At 40.1% G+C, this 21,066-nt stretch overlaps 1 protein-coding gene across 1 annotated transcript in view; it reads left to right on the plus strand.

The window, feature by feature from the left end:
- SAMD12 (sterile alpha motif domain containing 12) overlaps nt 1-20,596 on the plus strand; it is a 425,091-nt gene extending 404,495 nt beyond the window's left edge. The window contains exons 5-6 of the transcript XR_012920166.1: nt 9,517-9,607; nt 20,055-20,596. The gene's annotated coding sequence lies outside the window, so the exon portion shown is untranslated. The remainder of the gene's footprint in view (nt 1-9,516; nt 9,608-20,054) is intronic.
- The last annotated feature ends 470 nt before the right edge of the window (nt 20,597-21,066 follow it).

Here is a 21,066-nt window from a genome sequence, read left to right on the forward strand (position 1 = left end):
AGATGGTTCTCCTGGCCTCGGGTAGTTTCTGTGCATATGTTGATCATTACCTGGCTAAATACTCAAAGGGTATCCCTAACTGATCCGAGCCTTCTCTCTATGCGGCTATCTCCTTGTGTGTCTGTCCTGTACACTTCAGCTGCTTGGGAGCTTGGCCTCCCTGGACTGTCAGCTCTGTCTCTAACTCAGGAAGACCACTGGGATCCACCTCAGTTCCCTGTCCTGCTCCAAGGCCTGGAAACTCTCTCCAGTCAGCCAGCTGGGACAATTGCAGGGCTCACCTCATTTGTCTCCCATCTGTCTGATAACACTGCCCTTCATTGTCTGATGTCTACTAATTTGATAAACTTTGTTTCTCACATATCATCTGGTTTTTAGGTTGTTTTAAGGAGCAAGGTAAATTCAGATCCTGTTATTCTATTTTGACTATGAGTGTAAAGCCTCCAAGCCCTATATCAGGCGTCCTCAAACTACGGCGTGCGGGCCACAGGCGGGTGTTTTTGCCCGATTTTTTACTTCAAAATAAGGTATGTGCAGTGTGTATAGGAATTTGTTCATAGTTTTTTTTAAAACTATAAGTCTGGCCCTCCAACAGTCTGAGGGACAGTGAACTGGCCCCCTGTTTAAAAAGTTTGAGGACCCAGGGGTCCTATACTCTCATGCCACTTCTTTCATCCTACTTATGTTTTCTATTCCACTACCCTCATTGTAATGTAAAAACAGCAATAAAATAGTATTTATGAAAACCTACTATGTGCCAGGGACTTATCACACTTAGTCGTGGTTACTGGATATACTATTAAGTCAGCCTTATTTTTTGATTTATGAAATATTTCAAACATTTACAGAAGTTTAATGTAAATATTTTCCACACTCAGTATTGGTGATGCTTCTCTTTTGCCATTTTTGCTTCAGCAATAGTTGAAGTTTCCTTTGCACCTCCCTTCTCTGGTCCTAGTACCCACCTTCTCTCGCTTGAGGTAACCGTTATCCTGGTGTTGGTGATCTTCATGTCCATGGATTTATACATTCATGGTGGGCTTGTTATCTTCACTTTACCTATGATCTCTCTAAGCCTCAGGGTCTTTAGGTGACATGCACAGAGCTATTCAGTTTTTAAGTGGTGGGGCTAATATTGGAGCCTAAAACCATGTACTTCACTACAAGATCACACGCATCTTCCTGAAGCCCTGCTTTGATTTCTACACTTGAATTAGATACAAGTTTCTCATCGTGACTGTATAGTCCTGACAAAGCATAACTTACATAGACCCCTACTCTATGCAAGTCTCTTCAAGTCTAACAAAACAGCTGGGTTTTTCCCCCTAGTATTGCAGTGTATTTTCTTGCTGCCGTGGTATTGCTTGTGTTCTTTTCTGTCTGGAATGCTCTCTCCTCTAAAATTTTCATAGGTCAAAAATCATGCTGACCCTTCATTTATCTGACAAAGCACATGGTTAAATTATTCATGCTAAATATGGATAGCTGTGTAAAGAGATGATCAGTGAGGCCGGGCGCGGTGGCTCACGCCTGTAATCCTAGCACTCTGGGAGGCCGAGGCGGGCGGATTGCTCAAGGTCAGGAGTTCAAAACCAGCCTGAGCGAGACCCCGTCTCTACCATAAAAATAGAAAGAAATTAATTGGCCAACTAATATATATAATATAAAAATCAGCCGGGCATGGTGGCTCGTGCCTGTAGTCCCAGCTACTCGGGAGGCTGAGGCAGCAGGATCGCTTGAGCCCAGGAGTTTGAGGTTGCTGTGAGCTAGGCTGACGCCACGGCACTCACTCTAGCCTAGGCAAGAAAGCGAGACTCTGTCTCAAAAAAAAAAAAAAAAAAAAAAAAAAGAGATGATCAGTGGCTGTTAGAGTCTTATTCCTTCCCTCTGTCTGGGAATGTCACTCTACTCAGAACCCTTTGCCAAAGCATTGTTCATCCCTTTCCCCAATGTTTTGCCATATTTTATGGTATTTTGTATACATGCCCTCCCTTTTCTATATGGCAACTTTACCTTTGTATTACCATGAGTATCTAGCATAGTGCATAATAAGTGCCCATTTAATGCTTACTGAATTGAATCATGGGAAATGTGGGAATTGGTGGATATAGTAGTATTTGTTTTTAATTTACTTTCAAGCCATTTAAGAAAAGCTGAGTACAAAGGTTTTCTTAGATTAGTGCATACATAGAGCCCTTTCAAGACACGCTCTGGGCCCACAGGGACCCTTGATAGCCAGTGTTTCTTCAGCGAGCCTCTGAAACACAAAGGGAAATCTCACCTCCATTTCTTCACCCACAGAAAATGGCATTAACATCTTAAAGCAAGTTTGTTCAAAGACATTTGGATCCTGTGGGGGCATGGTGGCTCAAGCCTGTAATCCTGGCACTCTGGGAGGCCAAGGCAGGTGGATCACTCAAGGTCAGTAGTTTGAAACCAGCCTGAGCAAGAGTGAGACCCCGTCTCTACTAAAAATAGAAAAAAATTGGCCAAGTAAAAATACATAGAAAAAATTAGCCGGGCATGGTGGTGCATGCCTGTAGTCCCAGCTACTCAGGAGGCTGAGGCAGAAGGATCGCTTGAGCCCTGGAGTTTGAGGTTGCTGTGAGCTGGGCTGACGCCATGGCACTCTAGCCAGGGCAACAGAGTGAGACTGTCTCAGGGAAAACAAACAAAAAAAAAAGACATTTGGATCCAAACAAGTGATATTAAGCCAAATTTTCACATTGATACAATCTGATGTTGTCTTATACCACAGCTGTTTTATTCTGTGTTAGCTTGTGTTATCACATGTTATTACCATCTGAAGTACCACTGAAATGAAAGTGGTCGCCACCAATGGGTCTTTGTGCAGTCACTGAGCCACAGAGCAACCCTACTCAGGCTGCAATAATGGACATGGGGGATTCCCCAGCTAATTCGTGGAAGTTTGGTGCTATTTTATAGTTTCCTTTGCATTCAACTAAAACAAGATAGTGACTTTGAGATTCTTCACTGCATAAGGCTGATAATAAGTCGTGTATTATGCTACGTATTATGAAAAAGGAATGCTTTATGAAGAATTTGATGCTGGATAGAAATGCTTGGAATTACTCCTATGCTGTGACAGTTTCACTGAGCTAGGTGGATTAGAGAACAAAAAGGAGAAAACAATTTAAAACCAGAATAAGAATTCCAGGCTGCTTCACCTTATTCGACTTTGTGCACATGAATACTGCCAATTTTTACATATATCACTTCCTTTTAATTATTCATCATCCTAGAAGCTGGACAGACTAGTGCCAAGATGTGTTGTGAAAAAGCAACGAAATCTGTCATAGGTGCCATTCCCACCCTACATTCCATTCACCTGGTGTAGAAACACAGAAATACACTGAGACTCTTGTCCAAGGAGCACCCTAGCATTCCCCTCCTTTGGGGCACACATCCATTTCCAATCCAGCCCAGTGTGCATCAGTGGGCATCCTTCTGGTATCCCTGCAATTTAGACCAGTGAACACCAATGGGACACCTATAGTATGCCAGACAGTGCTAAGTTTTACAGTGGATACAGTATGATCACTGGCTTTCACAACTGAATAAAACTATAAAGACCTTTAAGATACTGTACTATGGACTGTTAGATGTGGCCCACCCAAAAAGAAAACACCTTGTTCATTGACCATATTCTTCAATGATGTATCCCTGGCCTAGTTGTTTTGGGTATTTGATTGTTAATTTAGGGTCTATTTTAACTTTGGCAAAATGCAACAGTCTCCTAGCTAGGACTTAATGAAAATAAAAAGTATTAAATAGCTTGGTTGAACCTATACCTTATAATAGATTAGATATAATATACTAAATAGATATAAATATGCTTATTAAACTTAATACTGTATATACATGTGTAATAACTAAGCCATAGTTATTAATGTGCAGATTTAAAAATTATAGTGTCCACTCTTGCTAGAAGTGTCACCCAAAGAAATGTCACTGCCGTGGTGGGGTCCAATTCTTCCAGTTTATCTCCTAGGTTCTGTGTGCTCAGACCCTTTGGTGTCCAAAATTGGTTCCTTACTGGGCTATTTGCTTATTTTATTCCAAGGCTGGCATACTATTACAGAGAATAGCCATTCTCTTTCTGTCATTGCTCTCAAGGTTCAGGTTTTAAATCTTCATTAGATGATATTTCACTATAATCCAGGCTATTATTCCTAATACGGTTCTAATGTTTGCACTGCTGGGTCATAGGATGCTCACCTTCTCCACTGCCTGTTCTGCACTATCTGGTACAGCCATATATATAGATAGATTCTTTGTTATACTCAAATTTAAAATGGTATGAGGTCTTCTATAGAGCACCCTAGATCTCAGGAAGGGAAACAATATTCCAGGATAAGTGCTATCTGAAAAGTTTTTTGCATTATGCAAAAAGTTACCGATGCTCTTTTTTTCTGGGGCCCCCGCGAGTGATCAATACATTCACTTTTATGTGAGATCTACATTATGATAACAGAACAAAATGCTGTGGGAACACAGGAAATAATGGTTAATTCTGAGAGGACAGTAATGATTGATAATGAATAGATATTTTGGTTAAAGGAAGTAGGGAAGGGCATTCCAAGCATAGGGAACAACAGTGCGAATATAAAGAATGTATTGAAGTTGGGTAGCATGTTTAAAGAATAGGTAAACTCAGTGATTGGAATACCCATGGGTTGAGAGGAGATGAAGCTGGAAAGGGAGCAAGATTTTGGAAGCCCTTGAATGCAAATATGAAGATTTTGGCATCATTTTATGTATACATAAAGAAAACTACACCAAGGTACCTTTTAACTAACTTCTTAGAACTAGCGATGAAGAGAAATTTTAAATGCAGCTAGAAAAAAAACATGTGTGAAGAACATAGGTAAGGACAATAGCAGATTTCTCTTCAGAAATGAGAGCTAGAAAGTAGTGGATAAACATTTAAGTTACTATAACAACAACCACCTGTCAATCTAGAGTTTACCCCCTCCACACAAAAAAAAAAAATTCAAAAAAATGAAGGCAGCACACTTTTTTCAAATGTATATGGAGGTGAAAGAATTAATCAGCAATACATTTGCACTTCAACCACAAGGAAAATACTACCATATGGAAATTTGGAACTCCACAAAGAGGCCCGAGTTTGGTAGATAGAAACACGTATTTTAATCTCTTCAAAAGATCAACTATTTGAAGCAATGATAATGTATTATGATACTTGTAACATATGTAGAAGTGAAATTGCAAAGATTGTTCAAAGGCGGGAAGTGGATAAATGGAAGTATCCTGAAGATTCTTATGCGAGGGGTAAAAGATACCACCACTTCAATGTATGTGATCAGTTAAAGATGCATATTATCAATTCAAAAGCAAAGATCTTCATAGTGGCACTATTGACATTGGGAACTAAATCTTTGTTGTGGGGACTATCCCGTGTATTGTAGCATGTTTAGCAGTATCTCTTGTCTCTACTCACTTTATTTCGGTAGCACCTCTCCAGTTGTAACAATATTAAATGTATTCAGACTTTATCCAATGGCCCCTGGTGATGGGGAGGAAGTGGGGGCAAAAATCTCTTCCAGTTGATAACTAGTATGAAGTAATCAAAGAATGTGATATTGATGAAAGATAAACAAGTTGATCGGTGTTACAAGAATAGGGAATCTAGAAACAAACCCATTCATGTACAGTTAATTGATTTTCAACAAAGGTGCAAAGGTGATTCAGTTCAGAATGATGGTCTTCCAAAAAAAAAAAAAAAATGACACTGGAACAATTGGGGTTCAGAAACTGCTAAACCCTAAAATATGCTACTTTGACATGCTGAGCTGAAGAAGCCTCAAGGTCTCTCTGACCCTCCCCACATCCTTTGTCTTTCCCAAAGCAAAGGATGAAATTGTTCTCTAAAGTTCCCTTATCTGTCCGGAATTCCTGGCTGACAAAATAATTATTCTCTTCCATGAGTTTTCATTACCTGAACTCATTGTGATATGAGAAAGAAAGACTAAAGTCTGTCAATAAACTTGGACAGACTTATCAAGAACCATGTCTGCTCTGCAGACCCAACATGTTTTGTTTGAGGCCATTGTATGTTCTTAGAACCCACTGAATTCCCCTAAAAAATTGTTTACTACTACTCTCTAACATCCACACTTCTCCATATCCTTTCCCCTTAAAAATGTACCCAATTTTGGGTTGGGGGGCAATAACTGATTCTCCATGTCCATTAATAGATTTGCATGCCCTTTCTTCTATTAATATGCCTTTTTTCCAGTCGATTTTCAGAAAATCTTCAGAGGATGAAGCAGAAGTTTCTCCTTGGCCCCTACACTATATGAAAAAAAAAAAATCCTTCAATCCATACTCACATTATAACAAATTAAAAAATGGATCATAGGTATAAATGCAAAGCTTAGAACTGTAAAACTTCTAGAAAATAGGAGAAGATCTTTGTAACTATGGATTGAGTTTTTTAAAAAAGGGTACCAGAAGCATAATCCAAAGAAAAAAAATCATATCTTCCACCAAAACTAAAGACTTTTTTAAAAGACTGTTAAGAGAAAGAAAACTCAAGCCAAAAACTGGGAGAATATATTTGTACATTATGTATCTGATAAAACCACCTTATACCCAATATACAGTTTGGTTGGCAGGTATAATAAGAGCCTAGGTTCATGTGTCCACTGTGCCAAAAGGAAAAAAAAAAAAAATAAGAGCCTAGGTTTCACCACTATACCATTTATCCATGTAAGAAAACTTCACTTGTACCCCTTGAATAATAATTAGATGATGTTTAAACATTAAGACAACTTGTACCTACATGATATACTCAAAATTCGATTATAACAATCCAATAAAAATGGGCAAAAGATTTAAAGATATACATGTGGCAAATAAGCTTATTTTAAAAATGTGGATCATCATGTGTCTTTAAATGCAAATTAAAACCACTGTGAGATATTACACTTCCTATCTACTAGAATGACTTAAGAATACATACAAATGTTGGTGAGGATGTGGATAAACTGGAATCCTCATGCGTTGCTGGTGGGAATTTAAAATGAAATAAGCACTATGGAAACCTGTTTGGCACTTTTTTAAAAAGTTAGACATTGGGAGGTCAAAGTGGGAAGAGGAAGATTGCTTGAAGCTAGGAGTTTAATATCAGTCCGGGCAACATAGCAAGACCTTGTCTCTACAAAAAATTAGCCAGGTGTGGTGGTGTACACTCATAGTACTAACTAATCAGGAGGCTGAGGCAGGAGGATTACTTGAGCCCAAGAGCTTGAGATTACTATATGACCTATAATTGTACCACTGCACTCTAGCCACAAAGAAAAAAAAAAAGTAAATTTTATAGTGTAAGTTATACTTTAATGAAGCTTTAAAAAGATGATCTTGGAGTATATATAATGTTACCTTCCACTTTTTCACTAAAATCATACAATACTTGTTAATGCCATTAATGATAATTTGAAAACATTTTATGATAACTACTTTATCTACACATTCCCAAGATTTACTTAATAGTTACCTTTTGATAATTTACAATTTTTTAAAATAACGCTTTACCTCCTCTGTGCCTATTAACTGTGTCCCCAGACATGAGATGGCTAGTGACACAATAGCAAAATTTCAAGCCAAAGTTAATCAAATACATACCTTGAAAAAAACAAAATCCAAGCACTTCAGCACAAATTCTTATTATACCTATGTGTCTGAAAGTTCAATACTCAAGCTTGAGACAAGGAAGTAACTGAAGAAATGAAATGCAATAGATTGACATATAAAATATTGGGTTTTTATGCTAAAAATTGGTTTTTTGCAATGAACAATTAACATTATTTAACTTCTCTTAGCTTTGATTTTCTCAGGAAAATGGGCATCATTAATACTTCCTGCCTTTTTAGGTACAATACAGTGGTTCTGAGCATTATACAAAATCAAGTGTGAAGACTTAGCATAGAAAGGGCAAACGCCAATTAGATGTTAGCCATCATTACTGTCATCAGCAATCGTTATAAAACGTTATGATTTTTCCTCAGAATAGAATCAGAAGTGAAATCCCAGGGCTCATTTTTAAAACACTGCTCTCTAAATTAGAAGTAGGCAAAACACACTCTTGTGTTTCCTCCACTTCCTTGTCCGATTCTGGGAACCCAATGTGGTGCTTTAGAGTCTGGCTCTGGTGCCTCTCAGTTCCATGGCTCTGTGCTTCCTAGTCCCCCAACTAACCCATCAGCCCGATTTCTCTCCTATTGGGGATGGACTGGGTAAGCCTTGGATAAAGACATCGGACGAGAGAGCAAGGGGTGATAATCTTCCCTGTAGGTAAGTAACATTTACCTTTTCATGAGGACCACTGAGATCTGAACACAGAAGTGGAATATGGAGTGTTTGGGATTCTCCACAAAGTCTGATGAAAAAAAAAAATATATATATATATATTGGGATTTGTGTGTTCCAATCACAGATGACTTTTTTTTACATGTGGTTTTGCTGCCTAAATTCCTTAGCAGGGTGCACATGGCCCTTCATTATTTACCACGTTTTACTGCTCCAGCTTCCTCTCTTGCTACCACCTCCCTGCAATGTGATATTAAAGTCATACTATAGGTCTTGCTATTTGTTCCCCTAAATGTACCATGTTTTCTTCCCACAAGGTTTTGTACATCACGTTCCCTTGCCTTGAACACCCCCCTACCTACCCATGCCTTCATTTGGCTAACATCTGCTTATAGAGCAGGCATCCTCTTAAATACTACATCTTCTTGGAGGTTTTCCTGTCCCCAGATCAGAGTTTGGTGCTCCAACTTTAAGCTCCCATGGCACCCTGTCATTATCGTTACTGGATTTAAATTGCCTGTTTATTTGCTTCTTCCTGATCACGCCATGTGGCAGCCATGGGGTTGTGTCACTTTGATCCCCCTTCAAGAAAGAACTGGCTATTTAACTGCAAGAATTTCAGTTAGCTGACAGCTTCCAGCTGTTAATGCCTTCAAGATCTGCCTCCGCTCTCAAGCCAAGGCCGTGATCTTTCTAGGCAGCCTCAGCCAATGACCACATGGAACAGTGGTACCAGGGCCAGCTCAGGACTCTTTTACTAAGAAGTCTTTGGGTTGGCTGAGACATTGTAGGATCCCCACATGGTGGTCTGGGGCTCTTTCTACCTCATGCTGCTTCCTGCCTCTTTCCTTTCACACTGCCACATTTGTCTTTTTGGCCTCAAGCCTTTCCCTGCCCAGTCCTGCCTTAACCCTTTTGTGTTCATAGGCTTACTCTCTAATAAGCCTTTCGTAATCCTAACTTTGTCACTGCATCTGCTTTCTGGAGAATCTAACACAGATATGGAGCTCTTTAAAATTAGGGGCCACCTTCTTATTCAAATTGTATCTCCAGTTCCCAGAACCACACACAATAGGATCTCAATAAATAACTATGGAATGATTGAATGAACCCTCAATATAGTGTTCAACGTTGAGTGATATCTTGATCTTCTATAATTCACAGGGGCTGGTCAACATTCAAGAACATTTTGATTTGAAAACTCAGATCCATTTATGAAATGCACTGCAAGATTGACATAATTGTACATTTTCAAGTGAGCATTTTCCAATGGTTGGATTTATGCCAGGTATATAATTTACCCCTTAGGATAATCCCATGGGCTAATGTAGTTGAGCATGAGTCATAATAGTTATTTGTACTTGAAATTACATAACAGCTATGAAATTGTTATTTACTATCAAAATAGCAAATTTTAAATATTACAGCTTATGCTTAGAAATCTCATCTTAATGTTGCTTTACAGAATAAGATCCAAAGGCATTAGAAGCCTTGCAAAGTCTAGGCTCTGTTTGGCGCTTGCCACACTGCCATCTGTGTGAAGTGTCTAGCGAGCCAACTCCCCCACTAGATTGGAGACTCCTTGAGGGCAGGCATACCAGGCACTTCTAATCCCATCACTCCCTGCCTGATCCAACCCTTAGCACCTACCAAGGTCTGTGTGGTATTAGAGAATGTATGGATTTTGAATGCCTCACTTGAAATACAGGCTTCATCACTTACTAATCTGTAGCCTTCAGCTTCTAAAACATCCTTTTGTAGTCTCACTTTTAATCCAATCTCATAAGAATGTGCCATAGAAGTTGAAGATATTTTTCCCTTTTTTCCTCTTTCCCTTTCTTTCCCCTTCTCCCCTACCTTCCTTTCTTTCCTTCCTTCTTCCAATTTTGTTTTATTAGAATTTTCTTAATTTACTATATCTTGGTCAGTTTTAATAAGTTATTGACCTACCAAGTATTTATTAAATACCTGCTATGTCCCAGGCACAATGCTAGGTGCTTCGGAAGCAGCAGTGAGTAAAACAGACAAGGCTTAGCCCTCCGTGGACCCTCTCAGTTGGGGTTGTCAAAAATAATTACCCAAATCATGAGTGTGTGCAGTAATAGAAGCAGAAGGGTATGGCTGGCTAAAAAACAACCCCCCCAAAAGATATTTATGTCAAATCCCTGGAGCCTGGGAATGTGACTTTATTTGGGGAAAGGGTCTTTGCAGCTATGATTAAGGACCTTGAGATGAAGAGACCACCTTTCACTACCTGCATGGGGCCCGACTGCCATGACCAGTTCCCTTATAAGAAAGGCACAGAGGGAAAAGCCACACCAAGGAGGCAGCGGCAAGATGACTAGAGCAACAACTGGATGCAGCCACAGCCAAGGAATGCCTGGAGCCACGGAGAGCCGGAGGAAGGAAGGGTTCTCTCCTAGAGCCCTAGGAGGGAGCATAGCCCTGCCTACACTTGCATTTTGGATTTCTTGCCTTCAGAACCGTGAAAATACATTTTTGTTTTAAGCCTGAAAGTTGGTGATGATTTGTTGCGGCAGCCACGAGGAACTAGCACAAGGGGGTAAACAACCAACCTAAGCGGGAGCATCTGAAATGCCTGTGCATAGACCTTGGTTTTTCCTGCCCACGTTTTCCTGCCTTCCATGTTCTACTGCATGTTAGGATGTTGTCTCATTTTCTGGACTGTACAGTTTGTCTTCCCTGATTGACACTCTCATCTTGCCCGGAAAGTTGGAGATTAATTCTCATAGGTTTAATTTTACCTACTTCTTGCTGTGGATTCTCTGTGGTCTATGCTCCACATTCTTAGAACACCACTGTCTTCCATCAGTCTGGATATTTATGATTACAGATAGTAGTAAGAGTGTCTTAGCAGTGTCTAAGATTTTTCACACTTTACCATAATGTGGAGTAAAGTACACAGGTAGGTGTCATGAGTTCTACATTTTGAGTTTGGTTTCTGATACCAATTGATTCTGTGATCTTTGAGGAGTCGTTTAGATTATTTATGCTTCAATTTTCTCACGTTTGAAATGAGGGTTTGGAATGGGTTTAACCTTAAAGTTCTTCATTAGCTTCAAAAATAAATATAATTCCACAGAATGCCTCTTACCTCTGTACAAAAAGATTTATATGAATTGACTGGGGATCCTATATAACCAATTCTATAAATAAGTTCTGCAGAACATAGTACCTAAAAGGAAGAGGATCTATATACATTGTTATGGGCACTGTGTCCCTATTGGTTTTGCACAGCCCAAACAATTCCTAATAAATCAGGTATACAGGTAAATCAAGTCTTGACTATGCCCCCCAAAAAATAGAACTCAAAAGCCAAACTTTGAACATTCCTTTAAAAAAAATTTATGAGTTTTATGATGTCGTTTCTACTGGTAAGCTTAAACAAGTAGTACAAGCTAAGGTATTCAACAAGAGGTTTACCTTTATACTTCCTTGATGAGTTTGGCAATAAACAGGCCCTGGCCAGTACCTGAGGTTTATTCATTGTGATTCATTATTCTAGTAAATCTTTGGGTCTGTGCTGTAGGCAGACCAGGTCTAAACACATCTTTTCTTCCCTCATTCTTCCTCCCAACTTCTCATAAGCTCTGTGACACAAGATGATATTAGTCATATATGTATACACCAATAGATAGGCATAAGATAAGCCCACACTCCTTTGCCTGGCACTGCAGATATCAGAAGTATATGACACATGAATGGACCCTGCCATCAAAGAGCTCACCTGTGCAAAGATAGTCAAGCATTCATGTTAGCAGCCTATTGTAAGGGCCAAAGTAGGAGTACTTGAATTTGTTGAAGCAGAAAGCAGCAAGCAAATTCTCTGATCTGCTAGACTGCAAGTTAGCCATGGATCTAAGCCGTCCAACTCACCATTGTGTTCCCAGCACCTGACAATTTCTGCAATAATGTAAGCACTCAATAGATACAAATTGAGCGGATAGATGTATGGTCTGAAGCCGGTAGGGGCAGTCAGAGAAATGTTCCCAAAAGAGATTTGAGTTAGCATTTGAAGAACTAAGAGACATTAGGTGATAGAAAGCAAGAGGGAATATTCTAGACAGAATGTAATTAAAAAGGAGGATTTGGATGCTAGATTTTGTTTTTGAGACAGGGTTTCCTCTGTCACCCAGGCTGGAGTGCAGTGAAGTCCTCACAGCTCTCTGCAACCTCAAACTCCCGGGCCCAAGCAATTCTCCTGCCTCAGCCTCCCAAGTAGCTGGGACTACAGCAACATGTCACCATGTCCATCTAAATAGATGCTAAATTATTGCTGACATCAATTCTTAAAAGGTTAATGCCATTTCAGTTTATGGCTTATACACTGTCAAATAGCCAGAGTCTGCATTTAACGTTTGTTAGTTTTGGCAGTGGAAACAAGAGGTTCAAGGACCTGGGAGAGATGTACAGCCTCCCTCTGAGGCTGACTTGGAAAAACTTTCCTAAATCGAGTGCCAAGGTCTCTTGTGTCTCTAAAACTTCCAGATATATAGTGAGAATCTTTATTTTGGCCAAGATTTATGTGGCTATTAGCTGTAAGAAGGTATCATTTCATGTTACGATGAACTGGGCCTGTAATCCTAGGATAGATGTCACTGAGAACTGTCCTAGGGAGAGGCTAGTTCCCAAAGTTTTCTAGAAACTGTCACAAGAGATGACCAGCACTATGGCAGAACCCTGACCCTTTTTAGCCCTGTTACTCTTCTCCCTGCATTTGGTTCCATAAATTTGGATGTCCAAGTCTGGTCTTTCTTCCTTGCTCACATCCTAATGATTGCAGTGGAGCCAGGTGGCACCACAAAGGTGAATTCAACATGAAGATGCTCCTTTTAAGATCCACATGGTATCTATTACTCACTGAATCAAAACTAATATTCTTACTCTTTTATGTCAAAACTATTCACCAGAGATCCTTGGGCTACACCATTCCTTCTCTTAACCTACATCTCAGTTTCTGTGCTTGTATGTTTGCATCATGGAAAGTTAAATATTAGACTATCAAGCAAGTATATCAGTGTATAGGGCATTGGCTTAGATGTCATAGGCCTTGGCTTAAGACTTAATTTTTTCATTTGTCAGTGATGTGTCTCTCCCTTCCTGCCCCCCACCCCCCAAGCTTCACTTTCCTCCATGGTAGTGGAGGAAAGATGAGAGAATCATACCTAACCCATCATCCTCATAGGATTGATGAGTTTCTGATGAAATTGTGCATTTGTAACAGCCTTTGTGTGAGGGCACATAACATGTAGGAAATTATTTTCATTTCTGAGTTCTCTCTAAGCATATGGCAGTCACAAATTACTGACTATTTCTGTTCCATGATACAAAGCTACTGAAATCCCAAGACTTTCATAAAACCTGAGTCAGAAAAGTCTTCATGGTGTCCCTTGAATTTCATAAGTTTAGAATTTGCTTCCATAGCTTCTTATCTTTTTGCCAGTTTCTAAAATTTCTCACCCCTATGATTAACACTCTTGAGTACTCAATTTCTATTGAATATATGAATAATTCAGTGTTTATCAGTCAAGATAGCCAAGGCCATGCTGCAATAACAGGTATACCTTGAAATCTCAGTGACTAAGCCTAATAAGACTTTTTCTCTCACTCATGTAAAATCTTATGCAGGTTGTGGGGCACAGGAAGGCTCTTAACAACCCAGAGGGCCACGATTTCTCTGTATTGTGAATCAAGACAGTTTCCAAAGTTGCCGCAAGGAAGGCAGAGAAAAGATGAAAAAAGCCCAGAGCTTTTAAGAGGCTAGAAAATGTAGGAGAGCAAATGAAGTGTTTGTTGAGTGCCAACTGCGTGACACAATGCCCTCCATCTCAACAAGAGTCACTGCCCATCACATCCCACATGCTGTACTAGGTGCAGAGAAATATAGCAATAAACGTCCCGATTTCCAGAGGGTATACTGAGGTGAAGGAGCAAGAACATTTGTTTCACACTAGTTTTCCAGTAGCATGTACTGTCTATCCTTCCACTTCGATTATTATTTACCCTCCTACTTCAATTGTGCCATTTTCAAGGGTGTCAGTGGTTTTTGAAAGACTAAGACCATTCTCACAGTTCTGTGCTCCTCCCTAGGGAGGCAAGACTCACTTATCTTGCTGCAGCTCATGTCTGCTGGCCATGAGGTTCACAGGCCCTGTGGTTTCAGCTGGGAGGAGGGCAGAGGAAAAGAAATCCAGCGCCTTCCAGCTGTACTTGTTTGGATTGGCACAGTCTCTGTAGCAGCCGTGACTCTAGAGCTCCTGGAAAATGTGCTTGTCACCCTAGAGGACTGAGTGGAAAGGAGATGGTCCCAGCCGATGGAGTCTGAATGAGAGCTCATGGAAAATGGGCCTCGGCCTTTTGGTAGCTGAGCAGGAAGCAGCTATGGTGGTCCAACTGCAGGGCGTGACCAAATTGTGATATCATCTTCACCATCCTAAAGATGGAAGCTATTAGTTTCCATTGGATGAATGGGAAAAATACAGTACGTTTCTTTCTTTCCCAGTTTCTTCTGATGGTCTTTCCCTCCATCATTGAGGTTCCCTCCAACCTAAAGATTTTTTTTTTTAATGTCTGCCAAAACCCTGACACCAATCTCTGGGCTGACTGCACCCAGCCTGACTTCCTCCTCCAATGCACTAGTGTTTCTCAATTCTCTGCCCTGCACTTGATACTTATACAAGATATTAACATTTATTTCCACCACCTCAATCTCCATTTGTCTTGTATCACATGGGCTAAAGGCTAAAAGTTACGTTACTCCCTGGCTGTTAAATTTCATACTATTTAGGATTTGCCAATGAGTTGTACTCTCCTGAGATTCCAGAGTGGAAGGGAGGAGAAACATTCTTCAGTGGTGGTATCGTCTTATTCACACTCATCAAATGGGAGCTTTGGGAGTCACCAGGAAGCTGGTCTGGGAATCAGATTTGAGGCTATGGGGCAGCTGTAATGGTGAATGTGTTTTCCTGGAGCTTTCTGAACTGGGATGGAGGTTGCAAGAGAAGCCTAGAAACTTATTAGCCCTGTGTCTTCAGTCCCTGCCATCCTGCCTATGATTTTGTAGCATTCTTTCCCTATGTTAAACCCTATTCTGTGTGAAATTCTGTCGTAGTCCATTTGGGCTGCTGTAACAAAATATTAATAGCATAAGTTGGATAGATTGCAGGCAGAAATTTCTCAGTTCTGGAGGCTAGGAAGTTCAAGCAAGGCACCAGTGGTGAGGGTCCACTTTCCTGGTTCACCGGTAGCACCTTCTAAGTGGTTTTTGTTTGAGACAGGTTCTCATTCTCACCTGGGCTAGAGTACAGTGGTGCTATCATAGCTCACTGCAACCTCAAAAAGGCCTGGGCTTCAAACGATCCTACTGTCTCAACTTCCTGAGGGACCTACAGGTGTGTGCCACCACACCTGGCTAGTTTTTTGTAGAGAAAAGTTCCCACTATGTTGCCCAGCTGATCTCAAACTCCTGACCTCAAGAGATCCTACTTTGACTTTTCAAAGTGCTAGGATTACAGACATGAGCTACCACTCCCGTCTAACAGGTAACACCTGTCTAGAAGTGTCCTTACGTGGTGGAAGGGCCTCTTTTATACAGGCACTAATCCCACTTATAGGGGTTCTGCCCCCTTGACCAAATCATCACCCATAGGCCCCAACCTTTTAATTTTATCATGTTGGGATTAAGGATTATAACATGAATTTGGGGGCTACACATTCAGGCCATAGCAAATACCTAGAATGGTTTCTGTTTTCTGCATGTATTTTCTGACTTTACACAGTGCTTCTATACACAATCTCACTCCGATATTCATTGATTTTACTGCCTGCTTAGAGTCATTCACTCAATAAGTGTTAAAATCAGGATACACATTCAAAGACACATGCTCTCCTCACTGTTCTGTGCTGCCTCCTTCCTTACCCTTTAAGACTCAAATCAACTTTCACCTGCATTCTCCTTTTTGTTTCCTCCATTCCCAACCTGTCCCACACCTCTTGACTCATTCCACCTGATGTTGATATTTCGTTTCCCCCTCTACTCTTAGCCCCAGAAAAAGGAAAAAAGAAAAAAGTTAACTGTTAGAAAGAAAAGTACTTCCTGGTATGCGATCTTAATGCTTATTGAATAGCACTTTGCTAGCCTCCAAAGCATAAGAGCACAACACAGAAAGAAAACTTCTGCTCTTCAATTTAGGCTGATATTCCTCTTCCAAGCCACCTAACTCAGCGACTATAGGGCAATTATAAGCACTACTGGGATATGGGGATGTATATTCCGGTAGAGAAAGAACCTCTATTCCTAAGTAGATGGAGGAGTAGGTATATGCAGAAAGAACCAGTCTTACAGTCTAGGAATTTGCCCATAACTAGAAGCCCTGGGTTTTCTTCCTTGCCGATTACTCCTTTGCTTTGTTTTCCATGTCTTCTACAGTCCCTTTCTACCATTATTCTACAGCACACGTCGAAGTTACTCCTTCTCCCCCAGTTTACACATCTGCAACTGGGCTAGGGGAGCCAGATCCAGGAGCAAAGATACCAGCTGTGTAAACCCCCAACTCTCCTCAAAGGGAAACTTTGAAGTAGTTTTCAAAAGGTCCAAGGAAACTTTCCAGTCTTGAAGGTGGTAGAAAAGTTGAATTCACACTTGATTCCTTTCCCATCTAAGGAGGTGAGCCCAAAGGGTGGAAAAGGTATAGACCATTGGCTAAAGAACATCAAAGAAATCAGAACTCAGGGTGAGTACCTGGATTGCAACTAGGAACACTTTAGGTGGTAAAGTTATGTCTTCTCCTTAATTTCTACCTTATATCTTTCCCCCTTGACCCCTCCAAAATTTTGGCAACTAGTTCTAGCTTTTCACTTCATGAAAATTGACGTGAATGTCAACAAGGACGACAGTTAAGGCTTCAGATTGAAAGAACCAGGGAGAGGCCTAAAGTAGAGGAGTGGGAAGGAAAGAATGAGGACATTGTGTGGGAAAAAATAAGAAGCAAGTCTTGTCTTGAGTGGGGAACTCAAAGAGGAGGAAAGCAGAAATAAAGAACATTTCTACAATAGAATAACCTGTATTCAATCCCTGTTGCTGCTTCTGGACTAAGTAGTGAAGAAAAACAATAACTACTCCAAACATACAGAGTTGCAAGAGAAGGAGAGAGGCCATAAACCTAAAGGAGAAGAGGGCCTTCTCAGCTAAGGGCCTCCTGTATTTATTTCCAAGGACACGTGCAAAGGGGCATGGCCGTTTGCTTATTTCTTTAACAACTTCCATTCAGGTCAGCTGTTTTCAGCTGACCTTTGCACTCAGCAAACAAGCAACTTTGGGCAGGCGGGGGTTTTTTTTTGCCTGACCCTTCATTCACCCTGCTCACGTTCTTTCCATCCATCCATTCTTCTAGGCCCAGCCCCTGCAAGTCCCCTCCTTCTAGCACCCACCTAATAAACTCTTATAATGTTTACTGTTTAGATCTGTCACTTTGTACTGATCAACTGGTAAGTGCTCTACAATTGTCTGTCATTTTCTGCAGTGTGTACTTTGTCTCACAAATGCCAGCTCTTCCAGTCACTTCTGTGTGGTTTCTAGACCAGCAGCAGCAGCAGCACCTGCAGGCTTATTAGAAATGCAGAATCTCAGCCCCTACTCTGGCCATGCTAAATGAGAATCTGTATTTTAACACGATCTTCATATAATTCGTGAGCACAGTACAGATTGAGAGGCACTGCCTTCCAACCTCAGAAATGAACAAGCAAAAGAGAACGACAGTGAATGAGGGAGGGAGTTTGCTCTGAGGAGGGTGGTACGAAGGCAAATATGTGTACTTTGCTGTACACGCTACTTCTAGGGAGACTAATGAAGATCAAGCAATACACAAGCTGGTAGTAGACTAATAAACCTGGTTATACCCTAAGCTACTGGTTCTCAAAGTGTAGTATGCATCAGAATCACCTGGAAAGCTTGTTAAACTGCAGATTCCTGGACCCTCCCCTCTCCAGGGTTTCTGGTTCAACATGTTAAGAGTGGGCCTGAAAATCTGCACGTTTAACCAGTTGCTTGGTGATGCTGACAGTGCTGGTCCAGATGACACATTGAGAACAACTGCCCTAAGCAATAAAGACATTCAGATAAAAGAATCTTGCTCCTATAAATTATTTGGGATAATTATGGTCTCAAATCCCCTGTTGAATTTGTCGTTGGAGACCAGAGCACTTTACAGCGCCTTCCAGAACAAGCCCCTCATGGGAGAGCCCTGATGCATTTCAGCCAGCTGCGTTGGGTTGAGAGCTAATTAGGAGGGAAGCTAGAATGGTCCTGCTTTCCCAGGCATGTTATCCAGCAAACCCAGAGACAGTGAGTTGTTGAAGAAAATTATACAGATGAGACCTGGAAGCTGCCATTTCAATGGGGGAAGATTTTGCCTTTTCATTACAAGAGAAAGCTAACATTTCCCATCTTTCCCTCCACCAAAAGTAGGCAAGCATAAAACCAAAATCAGTTTCTTACAATTTAGTAACCTCAGTACCAACCAATTATATTCTGGGACATGAGAAACAGCTGCTGTAACATTAGAGCTCAAACAGTTTCATCTCAGCTATTTAAGAGGATAAAAGAGCCAATATTTTCATTCCCTTGTGATATTATCAAGACATGATAAACAACCAAGACTATAGTATTAATTACATTAATTTGGAGAGGAGAGAGACCACTTTAATTGCTCCAAGCTGGAGAATAATTTTTTATGGGCAATCATTCCAAAAATTCACATTAGAAAGGGTACTGTGTCTTATTCTATCAGCAACAAAACTTCTAGAAGTAAAAAACAACCACCATCCCCTTTTCAGGTGGACTTCAATAGAAAAAAACTTTCTCACAATTGCCATGCATGTTATTGAATCCTGACATGTTGAGCTGTTTGGTAAAAAGAAACATAGGGCAAGTATTTGTCCTGAAAGAATTCATAATCTAAAAAGGAAGCAGTACTGACATAGCTAGATTTAAAGAGTGTATTGCCTCCCTCGCAGGGTTAAGAAAACCAAATGAATGATGGACAACAAAATGCTTTGTAAGCTATAACATTCTATAAAAGCAGAAGAGGAAAGGGAAATATAGTTTATTGAGTGCCTTCTCCATGAGGCACTGAACTAGGTGCTTGACTTACATAATCCCATTTTAATACTTAAAAGAAAATTTAGAAAGAGAAATAAAAACATAAACATGATAGAATGTAATAAATAGGTAATGAAAATGTCAATTTTTGTCAATGTGGAAATTACTCAGGTAAAACCATATGACTTATATTAATAAGATATATACCACATATCGTAGGAATCCTCTTTCATCCCCAGAACACACAATGGATGTTTGCTGACCTGATAGATGGTCACACTCTGAAATCACCCATGCATATACTATAGTTTAGGTAATAAACATATATGTAAGTATATCTAGTCTAGTAAGCCTCCTGTCTTGGCTCCAATGGTCGGGTTCAAAGAAGATGGACAGAAAGGCCCTGGAGAATTTAGGGTGGCTCCAGGAAGTAGTTGCAAAGAGCTGTTGGATGTAGCAAATGTTGCTGTGGCTTTGAATTAACCATTTATAATCTGGGGCTTAGGGGACTCCATCTAGGTTTGTAGAAGTACTTATTCTAGAACCTCTCTATGAACAGTGCTAACATTGCCCCATTTGCCAGATTCTCCTGCAGATTCCTCCAGAGTTACCATGGAACAGTTGACAGGAGTGATTCTTCCAATCCTTGAATGCTCTGGAAACTTGAGTCAAGGATCAGAGCAGTTCAACATGAAAGTAACAACATACACTAAGGAAGAAGGGATTGGAAGAAATCAAAAGGACACTCCAGGATTGTGCATTCCCCAGTTACTGGAATTGAGAACATTGCTATAAACAGGAAACACTTACCAGAGTATGAAACACTCTGAATATTGCAAAGTTCTGAACCACAGGGTTCCTTTTCATGTAGAAATACTTTCTTAATATAAATGTCCAATAGGGAATTGCCTGAGTAAAATGTGGAGTAGTTATGAACACAAAAAAATCATGCAGTATTGTATATATCAATATGGAATGATGTATGAAATATTGACAGAGAATTTCAATTGCAAACAGTATTGATCAATATGATATCACTTATATTTAAAAATGTATAAATATGAATAGAAAAATGTTGGAAGCATATATGTGGAAATGTTAACACTGGTTATCACTTGATAATGGGTACAAGTCATTTTTATCTTCTCTTTGTCTGTCTACATAGGGATCAAAGACACCTAGCTCCCCAAAAGTTTGCCAAACTATAGAGAGCAAAGGCCTGTGTCCCTATAAATGTTCACTGAAAAATCACTGACATGAGGCAGATTGACTAATAGGAGGAGAAAGATACACATTTATTTAGTGTATAAACCTTACAAGTAGCAGTCCTCAGAAAGAATAAAACGTTTCTTTTCAGACCTTTAAAATATGCCACACTTTCAGTTAATCTTCCCTGGTTTGGGTAAGTTTAGACCTGGCTATATTAATGCAGATTTTCTACAGATGTAAATCCCCTTTCCCCCTAAAAAGACAAATTTGCAAGGTTACCTCTATCTGTGAGACTCAAGACAGCTATCTCAAAATATGTCAAAGAAATATATTTGGGGGTAAAATATTTCTAATTTCCTTCATCTATGTTTTCTGAATTGTCTACA

This window comes from Microcebus murinus, chromosome 7 (genome assembly GCF_040939455.1).
Source record: "Microcebus murinus isolate Inina chromosome 7, M.murinus_Inina_mat1.0, whole genome shotgun sequence".
NCBI lineage: Eukaryota > Metazoa > Chordata > Mammalia > Primates > Cheirogaleidae > Microcebus > Microcebus murinus.